The sequence below is a fragment of the Aedes aegypti genome, chromosome 3 (genome assembly GCF_002204515.2).
Source record: "Aedes aegypti strain LVP_AGWG chromosome 3, AaegL5.0 Primary Assembly, whole genome shotgun sequence".
NCBI classification, from domain to species: Eukaryota; Metazoa; Arthropoda; class Insecta; order Diptera; family Culicidae; genus Aedes; species Aedes aegypti.
In genome coordinates, this window is record NC_035109.1 from 237,413,764 (window position 1) to 237,426,102 (window position 12,339).

Consider the following 12,339-nt stretch of genomic DNA (forward strand, 5'->3'; position numbering starts at 1 on the left):
TAGAATGCGAGGGGGCTTCAAACACTGAATATCCTGATTTGTGACGACCTGTTGACTATAAATTCTGTCATGGCTCCCACTCATCTCATATTAATCTTCAACTCCACGTTTATATATTTTTTTATCTTTTTATGTTTAATGGAACAGTACGGATCAACTAAGTTTCTCCCATATTCTTAACCCGTATAGGCCTGAGTGAAAGCAAAAATTCTAAAACCCTCACCGCTCAGCGAATTCTAAATGGATTCAAATGAATTTTTGTCAGTATACTGGCACACATATCTAGTTTCTAGAGGTGGACAGCGGAACGCGGAAATATTCTTGTGACCGGAGTTATTCCGGTGGATCACTGGGTCAGGTCGGGTGAGAAGGGTACTGTGCATTTGTGCCCCTGAATGTAGGCAAATTTCAAGTCACAGACAATTTCCAAAATCGGCTATAATGTGGCCACTAGAAGACGGAATTTTAGGAAAATTGCATCAGTGTAAAGATTTTGAGAAACGATTGAATTGGATAACTATGAGTTTTGCATGTGATTAATCCAACAAATGACCATTTTCGGGTCCCGGGACGCCTCAAACTTATGATAAAGTGGCCATAAAGTATCTGAACATCTGTGCCAAGCTTATGGGAACGCAGTTTTGTGCACAATTATGTTTGATTTCTACTTTTCGAGAATTTCAACGGTTTAGTATCCAACAAATCTACAGCCGGTTCTTCCGGGCATCACGTCTGAATGGCCACATCCAGTATATTTTAAATGCTGCAAAACTCTTCAATTATAATGTTGAATATCAGATCTTAATGATTCATGCAAATTGAAATGATTGTCAATGCAAATAAATAAAAGTAATTTGGCATGTCCCAAAAAATAGCCCTTTTTTACCCGACTTGACCCAGTGACCCAGCGGAATAACTCCCGCCACAGGAATATTTACGAGTTCCTCTGGCCACTTCCAGAAACTAGATATGTGGGCCAATGAACTGACAAAAAATCATTTGAATCCGTTAAGAATTCGCTGATCGGTGAGAGATTCAGTATTTTTGCTTTCACTCAGGCCTATACGGGTTAACATGAACTGATTAGATTTATTGAAAGGTCGACAGCCGAATCAATTTTTTAAAAAATGTTGAGCATATTTCACCTCCATAATGTTTTTAAAATTTGACTATCTATTCTTCCTACAACACATCACAGACTAGACCCTCAATACCAGAGATGAAATAACAGTCAGTTTATTTGTTGTTCGGTGAAAACAATCAATTAGCCTTGAAAGCTCCAGCAAATGTCCATGCACACTTGTATGTGTCTTAATACTAATATTAATACCATTCAAAGATATTAATATTTTAATACTAGATCAAGCATCCTACTCCTTATTTATTTACTTTTCGCAACAATGCTTATGCATTCAAAAAGAATCAACCTCAACAGAAATCTCACCCATCCGCAGCGGAATCTTCCACACATCTTGCATCACTGGCCGACTACAACCTGCCAGATCAGACGACGGTGGTCCTGCTTGGAAGCGACTATCAAGCTCAGGCTGCGAGCATCATCATCGCATCTGCTGACGACAACGACGACTACGGACTCCGGCACGCGGAGGGCAAAAACGAAGCAAATAATGTTATGGGTTTTACCTTGATTTTACTTGTATGATTCCCCCAGTCGTGATTTGACTCTTCTCCGTTACACATCTCTCTCGGGCTTCGCACGAATTCGTTCTGGTGGTTCCGTTTACCAACGTGTGGTGTGTTAGCGCAGCAGATCAGAGCCGAGCGATAGATCGATGTTTTTCGAGCTGCTGCCTTTTTGGAAGGTTCCGAGAGTACGAGCGATAGAGCAGCGCATCTTGAACATTTGAAGAAGTTCGTCGCTTGGAGGCGCGCAAGTCTCTCGAGTCGCGGGATTGTTTGCAGTTGCGCTTATTCTGTTTATCGGTTAGTGACAAGTGCTTAAAAGGGGTGACCTTGCCTTGAGAAGATCGTGTCGATCGGATTCTGATGGATTTATGCACGCTGAACCTGAGTTTCCGAGCCGTTGAGTTCTACATGCTAATGAAGTGGCTGCAGGGGCTTCGTGCACTGTGTTCAATGAGTTTGCGCACCCATTGTGGTTAATTATCTACGGATTAGTGTCAACTGAGTGCAATTGACCAACTGAAACGGTGTGGACCTCCGGCATTGAATGCCACGTGCCTTCCGACGACTCAGCGAAGACTTCCTACGGCAGTGCTACGAAAGCGGACAAGTGCTACATAATTCCGCGAGAAGTGTACAGAGTGAATAAATTGTTCTTTATTTGCTTGTACTGGCATCTTCATTACATGGTGTTACATTTCATTATCTTGTAGCTCGTGTTGTCGTAGTCGTCTTGTTCGCGGTGTGCGTACTCTTCCCATACCTCTGATCCACCCATTGGCTCCAGTTGAAACAAGCTCTGGTTTTCTTCCGTGGAAGTGATTACCGACAACAACATTATTCGTTTGTACTTTGGGCACGTGCTTCGGAGGGGATTTATTAACTTGGGTGGCATAATATGTTGCTCCACTAATGAGCTCCACCAGTGGAAACGCGTAGCCAAGCAGGAAAAGTGACCCGAAGAAAGTGATACTCGACCTCGGTGTGTTCAAGTGATCAAGATTTGAATCTTCTCCGTGCTTGTTCATAATAGCGCGCAAATAACAACAGTCGTCGGGAAGGTTACCGCCAAATCTGCGTGCTTTAATTAGCAAGATCGAGACGAGAAGTTTGAAGTTTTTGCCTTCGTTTAGGTCTCTATTTTCGACTTACTTGGAGCCGCTGGTAAACTGCACTGTGGTGCTTTTTTTTCGTGTGTGTGGACTTTTTTGCAAGTTCAAGAAGACCCGGCATAAGCTGCTACTTCCTGGATTGGACCGCGAGCAGATTCCGATCGCAAACAAGGTGAGTGTGTGATTTTCTTGATTGAGGCTTGTTTTTTATGGTTCTTACACGAATGGCGCGTCTAAGCGGTAATCTGTTCCGATCGATTTGATTAATCTTGGTTAATGGATAGCTGTCGACACATGTGCCACAGTTAATACAAACCGCGTATTCATAATTTGGGGTTTGATGCAGCATGTATGCAGTTAGGGTTTTTTTTTCCGAGGTCGGCTGTGCAAATCGCGATTTATGAACTTTAACTACAATTCAGCTAACGAACTGCTTGATTGCTAGTAAAGAAACATGATTTGCTGATGTTCAGTATCTATTTGCTGATTTTATAATGGAATTTGTATGATTGTTTGTCTGTGAACTTATTTAAAAGTGTGAACAGTCTCACACATAATTTAGGCGATCCACAAAAGAAAAACAGTCAGAATGGGTACCATTAAACATAGTTAGGCTAGGATTATTAATTTCTCTCATACTGTACACGGTATTTTTGAGAAGTATCAGTTTGTTCATGAAAATCAGATTGTTCATTCAATCATTTAAAGGTGATTATAAAACGAAGCCAAACTTTGAATTTCCAAGTACACAAGTCTGGAGAATCTGACAACCGTTCGCGTTGAAAATTGCTTGGGATATATTCTCAAGACTTGTGCTCTTGTAAATTCGAGTTCTGGCATCGTTCAATAATCACCTTAAAATTTTATGTTCTGCCGTACCGTAAGGCAGCGTCCATTTATTACATACGCCAAAATTGGAGATTTACTCCTCATCGTTACGCTTTTTGTATTTTGTATTTTGTAATATACTTTGTGCGATTCATAATGCTTGAGTCTATACCTACACGGGTAGAAATCAGAATCCAAAATCATGATTATGCACCTGGATATCCTGATTCCAGTGTGTTTTCATCTTATTAAAATACACCATGATTTGAACTCACGATATCATGAGTCAGATTATCGTAACGCGACACAAGTTGCAGATGAGTGCTCGAAATCATGCATCGAATGCTCGAAAATCATGATTCGCGCATCCATTTCGGATATATTTATATTTCTGTAAGGCAACCCGATATAATGAAAACAAAAAAAAAACAAAATTTGCTATAGCAAGATTCGAATCAAGAACCTTCTGATTGAGAGCCACGTACTTTACCACAGTACCAATCTGTCGTGATGAAGCAAAGTGCACCGCTTTGTGTTGTCGCTCTTGATGTTACGTTTATGAAAAATCATCATTTGACTCCAGGAACCATGATTTGTCGTCCTGATATCATGGCCTAACTAACTTATGAATTTCATGACTTGTAAATCATGGTGATGGAATCAGATTTTTATCCGTGTACGTGGATGGCATCTAAGAATCTTCAAAGTTGAAGATGCTCCAAATAAAGAAGAGAACCTTTGAAACTTTTTGATTTCGCAGAGACCTTCGATATGACAGATATACTTACATTTGTTGCCATAAGTACAAAATGTGTTCATCCACCGTGAAGTCTTACAGAAAAATTTTATTCAAACTGTTTGTCTCGATTTTATTTAAAATCAATGCAGCCTAGGAGCTTTGTTATGAAACATAAGCCAACATTTCGATTATTAAATGACAACACACCAATTTTAAAACTGAAAAGCTTTCAAAATCTTATAAGCTGAAAATGCAGTTTATTGATTTGATTGAATTCACAAGGAATTCCGACCTAAATCACATAACAAGATTATAACATATCTCTTTTATTACCTTATCAGTGGATTACAGCAGAGTTGTAACAGATTTTGTTAATCAGTTAGGCCATTTTCCTGACAATTATAATTTTGGCTGGTTAGTAGTTAAAATAACAAAAAAAAAAAAATAACACAATTTGCTCTACACTATACAAAATTGTAACAAAATATGTTACAACTTAAACAAAAATGTAACTTATTATGTTTTAAATCAAACAAAAACATATCTCATTTTGTTTTATTTTATTAAAAAATTTGTTATTGGCAATTGCTCTCAATTTGCTCTTAAATTTTATAACAAATTGTGTTATATATTTGTTTTGAAATGAAACGGCCTTTGTTATTATAACTGATTTTGTTTTAATTACGTTATAATTTCCTCCATCAACTCAAAGTGCTCCTTACAAAAATTAAACAAAAATTGTTATTTGTACCAAATCTTTATATAGTTGTGCTATAATTTTGTTGTAATCCACTGGTCGGGTAGCAGTTGAACATAACAGAAGCTGATGTAATTTTGTTAAAACATGGCTTTGTTTTTTACATGTTACATATTTTGTAACAGATTGAAAACAGCATGTGTTAAACTGCGTAACAAAAATGACATTTTGCGTGTCTCGGGGATCAATGGGGGAAGATTTGGGTTGCTGTATGCGATGCATCTCTCAGAAATGATCCAGCACGACACCTGCTACAGGTCGGCAAAGTTGGTGTTTTATTCAACCTCCATTTCAAGTTGGTTTTATTCAACTTGCATGCCCAGATAGCCGTAGCGGTAAACGCACAGCTATTCAGCATGACCAAGCTGAGGGTCGTGGGTTCGAATCCCACCGGTCGAGGATCTTTTCGGGTTGGAAATTTTCTCGACTTCCCAGAGCATAAAGTATCATCGTACCTGCCATACAATATACGCATGCAAAAATGGTCATTGGCATAGTAAGCTTTCAGTTAATAACTGTGGAAGTGCTCATAAGAACACTAAGCTGAGAAGCAGGCTCTGTCCCAGTGCGGACGTAACGCCAGAAAGAAGAAGAAGCAAGTTGGCTGCATTTTCAACAGCTAATATTTCGAAAATTAGACATGCTATGTTATTTATGAAAACCACAATGGATACGTAAGGGTTTGTAAGTAAATAGCGGTATTTTGGTGCTTGAGACAAGAACGTGACCTATAGAGTTATCTTTTTGATATGGAGTACGTTTGTTGCAAACCACATCAGATGTTATGAGCAGTATCATAGTTTGAGATAATTTTGTATATTTCATTGATTTCTCTGGATTTTGATTTTTTTTTTGTGATTTGATATCATTTCGTTGATCCTCAGTGATACTTGTAAATTTAAATTTTCACTACGATAAATATCCATTCTTTGTCTTATTCAGTAAGTATAGGTATGTTCCGTTTTTATCAACATGATCGGCAATTTTCAGTTGACAAAAACGGAAAATAAGCGTATGGCTGTTGGCTTAAAACTCGTAACTAACCTTTTAGTCTCCATGTGACCAAGGGATTCATGTTTGCTCAAAGATCAAGATCCCAGCAAATTTGGGATGGCAACATGCGTGACGTGGAAACGTCCAGTATCAACAGTTTTTCAAACTGTCAACCATTTCAGCCTTTTACCCTATTCCTAAATGCAAATTTATTACATGGAGATTCCAGAATTTTCCATATATTGCTTAGTTTTGCTGGACCTCTTCCCCTACCCCTTGGAACGGAATCTAATCAATGGCTATTTGTTATAATTTGTGTAATGCTATCAAGTTTGAGAGATAGACGATTATGCCCAAAATATGACCGGGTCGACAGTCTTACCAAAAACAAAATGTACTCGATCATATCTCTTGCCGTTGCCCAAACATTATTGAGTACATTTTCAAATGCATCCCTTATTGAACTTTCAGTCGTCGCGTGGTTGACCACTGTTAGAACCACCACATTACTGTACTAAATAAAACTCGTGACGGATCTGGTGGAAGATCTTTTCGGAATAATAATTTTCTCTACCTCCCGGAACATACAGTATCTTTGAGCTGGTTGCGATATACATATTTAAAAATAGTGAAATGGTAAAGTAAGTTCGTAGTTACTAATAAAGGGAACGCTCATAGAATATTTCGCTGCAGATCAAGCTCTGTTCCAGTTTGGTCGTAACACTTGATGAAAATTACTTGATAAAAGAAGGGAAAATTTATTTGCAAGATAATAAAAGCGTTAATCCAAAGATATATTAATGCAGCATAATGCAAAAATAGCCTATATGCAAGAGCAGTTATTTTTGTTTGAAATGTTGAAGGCTCTAACGCAAAAAAAATCATCTCACAGCATAACTGAGATGATCATCACTTTTTGAAAAGAAAATATTTGTGGCAAAACTTTCCAACGATTCAATATAAATGCAAATTTTGGAAGTGTACATCAAAAACACCGTCTTTTGTCGAAAGAACGAAAAATGCGATTGAAATAATATTCTGTCCAGCATACCTTGAAAGGAAACCATGCGTTTTCAAAAAAAATGTTGAATATTGGCAGGTTCTAAAGTAATTATTATTATAACAGCACGTCTTGCAAGAATTGATAAACAGCAAAATATAAAAATGTATAATTATTTAGCTTTACCAAATAATAAAATTTAAAACAGTGTTTGTATATAGAACATCCTATTTTAAAAAGAAGGCGAAATTTATGATTAGCAGTAGAATCACCGCCGCCAAAAATTATTGCGGTATAATAAAACAAAAATTACGTTCAGAATCATCGATCTGATTGTGCTATGAACCGAATGACCGGTTTCCCCGAAACATAGTACAGTTTAATGTGCTGTAATAGTCTTCAGTTAATTAACACCCAGTATGTTGCCGTAAGACGTAGGGTAGAAGCACCGGTTTTGGCCACACGCCAGTTGTAGCCATAGTGGATTATATACCGTTTTACATAGCCAATCAGTATGAAACCTTTTGTGTTCAATAGATCACATTCACATGATAAAGCTGCATTCAATTAATTCGAATTGATTCAGAACATAAGAAAAAAAAAATCATTTTCCTTATAATGTTAACTTCTATACACCTAATTTGGCCACGGTACTCCTAATTCAGCCACTCTTATAAGAAATCAACGTAATTGGCCAATTTGGGAAACGAAGTTAAATCTCTGGCCAAAACTGGTTCTGGTTGCCTATATTGACCAATGACATTTTAGAAGCGAAACGATGGTTTTAGCTCAGTTTCGATATTTTTCACACATAATATGGATTGAAAGCTTGTATTTGGCATATTTGTAGTATAAATATGGCTTCCCATTTATTTTTTATTGACATTTTTTCTTAGACTGGCCAAAACCGGTGCTTTTATTCTAGTTAACGTCAAAAGTCTGATTGTGTTGTTGGACATTTTAAACCTATATTTCACCCAAGCGAAATAGTTTATACGGAAAAGATTCAGTTAGTTAAGGTTCCTTCAATATTGGGCAATATACCCAACATTGTAATTCATGTCTCAGTCAAAAATTAGTGTAAACACTAGATACTGTTTCGATCATACAGCCAATTTTCAACGCTAGGAACATTCTTCAGAACAAACCACCAGAACGATAGCCTCCTCATCTCTCGACAACGAGTCAACCGGACAGATACCCACAGCGCCAGATTGCCCACTGTTCTGTTGTGTTGCAATTTGCGCTTCTGCTCTTTGATTGATGGCGACCGGCGGCGCTAGCTCTTGTGTATGACGTCGTATGCCGATTGCCGATTATGCCGATACGAGAGAAGACGGGCAATACCTACCTACCTACCTACCTACCTACACTGAGGAAAGCAAACGTAAGACTTTCATAAGATTTGCTTATGGAATTACGACACAAGAAAAATCTTTGAAATTCATAAGACCATCGTATGGTTTTCGGCAGATGTTGTTTCCATAATACACCTCGAAGGAATTTCGTAAGATGATCTTATGAACCAGCATTGACTTGATAACAAAATCCATAGATAGTCTTATGAATTACGTTCTGATCCATTCTTGGTTCCATAAGACTGTCTTTTGTAATTTGAGCTTTAGATTATGAATTTCAATGAATGAATAATACTAATCCGCGTTGAAAAATAGGTTAACCAACTTGGGAAAAGCAAATTTTCATCCATTTTGTCATGTCGCAATTCGATTAAAGCACTTTACTGTAAGCATTAGAATCGATTTGCGTTACGACAAAATGGATGAAAATTCGATTTCCTCTAGTTGGCTAACCTGTTTTGAACGCGAAGAAGTATATTATAGCAGCGAAACATTATTGAGAAAAGTTGTGAAGAACGCCTGAATTGGTGCAGGTTTACGTTAGGGGCGGATTAATGGATGAGGGGGGTTTGTGATTTCTTACGCGTCATACAAATTGTTTTGAATTTTCATTCAAAAATCTTATTCTTAGGATCCAATTCCTTAATCTGATTGAAAGAAAGTGTTAGTTACAGCGGAATTGATGATAAATAGAAAATATTTACCCTTTGATGCATTAGAAACGGAGTCAACCAGCGACAAATCAGCAAACACGTCCATTTCGGAAGCCATATTGAATTTCTGATAGTGAAATGGCTGTTCCGAGAAAATTTGCCTCACGTGGTTCTTCACAATGATGAGCAATGGGGTTCATAAGCGTTCTTATGACATTGACAATTGATTGTTATGAAAAAATTACACTTGTCTTATGAATCTCAATCTCGTCGAATGAAATACGCAAGTGTCTTATGAACCAACAAAAAAATAATAAAAAACGCGTTCATTAGTGTGATCTTATGAAAATCATGCGAGATTTTTGCCTCAGTGTACCTTCCTGAGCGAAGAGAGAGCCCGTGCGCGTGCATCTACTCCGGTGCTTTGTGCGGGCATTAGGTCAGTGATGCTAATTTGAGTGCGTGAACGAATGTGGAATACTGATCAACTGCTGCTCTGTCCGCTGCTCCAGTCGTCCGTCGCTAAAGCTAAACCAACCTGCCTGGCCGATGCAAACAACGATGATATAGGAGGACGCTGCTGGGGGTCAGTCCAAGTGGCTTGATTTGATTTGTGGCCTCCTGATGGTTGTGTGGTGGCTGTCCAACCGTTCTTGCGCACTGTCAAAGCTAAGGGTTTGCGATATACAGTTTTGTCAATGTCCATATTGATATGAAACAAAACGATACACGGAATCTCTAGTATTTTCAATGACGAAACGAAACGATGTGTTATAAGTGGCATCCAAAAGATTGAGAGTATTTAGTTAAGGATTCACTAAGTGTTCCTAGGACTTCCAAATGGTTAACATAGGTTCCTAATGGGGCGGGACGTTTCACATTATTTATAGATGAAACGTCCTTATGCGAAACGTCTTTACACGATATTGGTCACCCCGTTCCTTAGGTTATCCAAGAGGTTTTTAGATTTTCTCAAAGATTCCCTGCTAAGCTTCGAAAATCATCTTTGAAATAAAAATATCGGATAGCTCTTTCTATGTATAAGAAAAGTGTAAAAAGTCATTCTGAAACGATGGAATCCGTAGCCGAAAACTTTTTTGCGGCATGATGAAACGGATGGAATTAAATATCGCACGCGAAATTAATTTGACGAACTCATTCGAAATATCGCATACCCTTCCAGTCGAACAGACTGGACTGCTGGCTGTTTGCCCAACATGCTCACATGGCCTGTTATGGCTAGTTATTCTTTATGGCTAAGTGCAACATCGGTGAAATAAATTAACCTTTTGCAGTCGGTGCAATTTGTTTGAATAGAGCAACTCAGCAATGCGAAGGGCCTTACACGTTTCACACATGATTTACGCGAGCAGCAAAGGCACTGCAGCACTGCCTTGCGAGCGTGTTGATTGAGTTTACTTCCCCGTGCATTACATTCCTTTGCGTAACCGACTGAGCTGGGTTGATAGTGTTTCCAACTCGGCTCGTGAAAAGCATCCAAACATATTGAGCGCAAACATTTCGATTTTGGGCGATGACCCGTGATCAACTCTAGCGCGGTCATCTTCGGAAAACCAGATCTGTGATAAAGATCGCCTCGAGCGAAGTGCTTCGCAGCAGGCTGTTGGCCATAATCCGCATAAGGCACACGCTGGAGCCCTTCTCTCCGATGAACAACATTTGGGCAATAAAAAAGTGTAAATTTACAAATATCACTAGGCAACACTGGCACACGAAGTTTGAACTTTTGCAATTGGTCCACTGACTTTTAATCTGTTCCCTTAATTTTTGTATCACGTACCGTTTTGCTTCGAAATCCGGACACTTAAGCACTTGAAATAATTGAAATTATTATTTTCAATGAAATTTGGCACCCTTTTAAAACTCTTTTTATTCAATGAAAGGCATGAATAAAAATTGAAACATCATTACTTTTTAGCTCAAGATTCAGTAATGGAAATCAACAAGATAGAATCCAATGTTAAGGTTTATAGCTATCAGTGTAAAATGTTTTAGAACAGTATTTAAATTTGTTCTATTTTTCACGGCGTATAGTATTCAATAAACTTGTTCGTTAAGATTGCTGAAATTTATAAACTGGTACCTTTTCTCTGCTCGTGAACTTGTTGCATAGTAGATCAAACTACTCCGGTGTGTCATGAGACTAGGGTTCGACAAATTACTACGAAGAGCAAACGTAATAAGATGAACTCTATATACAGCCATTCCATGAAAAACCGATCTAGTGGGTCACCGAATTCCGTGAAAATTTGCTATTTTGTTCCTTATCCGATATAAGGATACACGTATTTTTGGATTTTTTGATTAGGGTGACCTATTTTGGAAATGGTCACCCTAATCAAAAAATCAAAAAATACGTGTATCCTTATTTCGGATAAGGAACAAAATAGCAAATTTTCACGGAATTCGGTGACCCACTAGATCGGTTTTTCATGGAATGGCTGTATATACATAATTCTGTTTGGTATTTACCATTTTTTTCTTTAATTATATATGTACATGCTATTATAAACGAATAGCCGCATAAGGGTTTTGGGAAGCAATCGTGCAAGAATATCACTGATATCTGATCACTGATCACTTGTTTCCACATATCCGGCATTTGAAGACACGCGAATCAGTGCTTCGAAATCCGGACACGTGCATTTTCCGATTTAAACTACAGTTTTGTAAGTTTTTCTTTGTTGTTCACTATATCCCAGCGTGAATAAAGGCCAATTCTTGCATTTGGCACATAAAAATGTATTAGAAATTGCTCCAGGGAAAAAAAGAACCAAAAACTGTCGAACTACTGAATCTTGAGAAGCGATCTTAAAAACTGTTAAAAATACTGTTGTTCTTGACGTGTGTTTGTTTTAGATTTAATTTAATTTATTTCATTCACCTACTATGCTGCATTTAAGTTTTATGTGAACTATTAAGTTATTGTAATGGGCTCAAATATTTACATTCCGGCTAAAAGGCTTCCAAGTTATCAGAAAAAGCTTTTAATGTGCATGGTGTCCGGCTTTCGAAGCGTCCGGAAATACGATGCAAAACGGTAGGCGATAATGGCGCCTGCCACATCAGATTGCAAACCAATGATGTTTTCGAGAAATGCGTTAGTTATTAGCTTAGCTTAGCTTAGCTTAGCTTAGACTGACTACACATATCAATGGTTGCTATTCCGTGATTGACCGAAGTCAGTGAAAATGCACAAAGAATCAACTAGAAGTTCGGCTGGGATTGGCCATA

At 38.0% G+C, this 12,339-nt stretch overlaps 1 protein-coding gene across 2 annotated transcripts in view; it reads left to right on the forward strand.

Moving 5' to 3' along the window:
* The first annotated feature begins 1,686 nt into the window (after positions 1-1,686).
* LOC5578138 (protein embryonic gonad) overlaps positions 1,687-12,339 on the forward strand; it is a 380,749-nt gene continuing 370,096 nt past the window's right edge. For both annotated transcript variants that reach the window (XM_021852017.1, XM_021852018.1), the window contains exon 1: positions 1,687-2,928. The gene's annotated coding sequence lies outside the window, so the exon portion shown is untranslated. The remainder of the gene's footprint in view (positions 2,929-12,339) is intronic.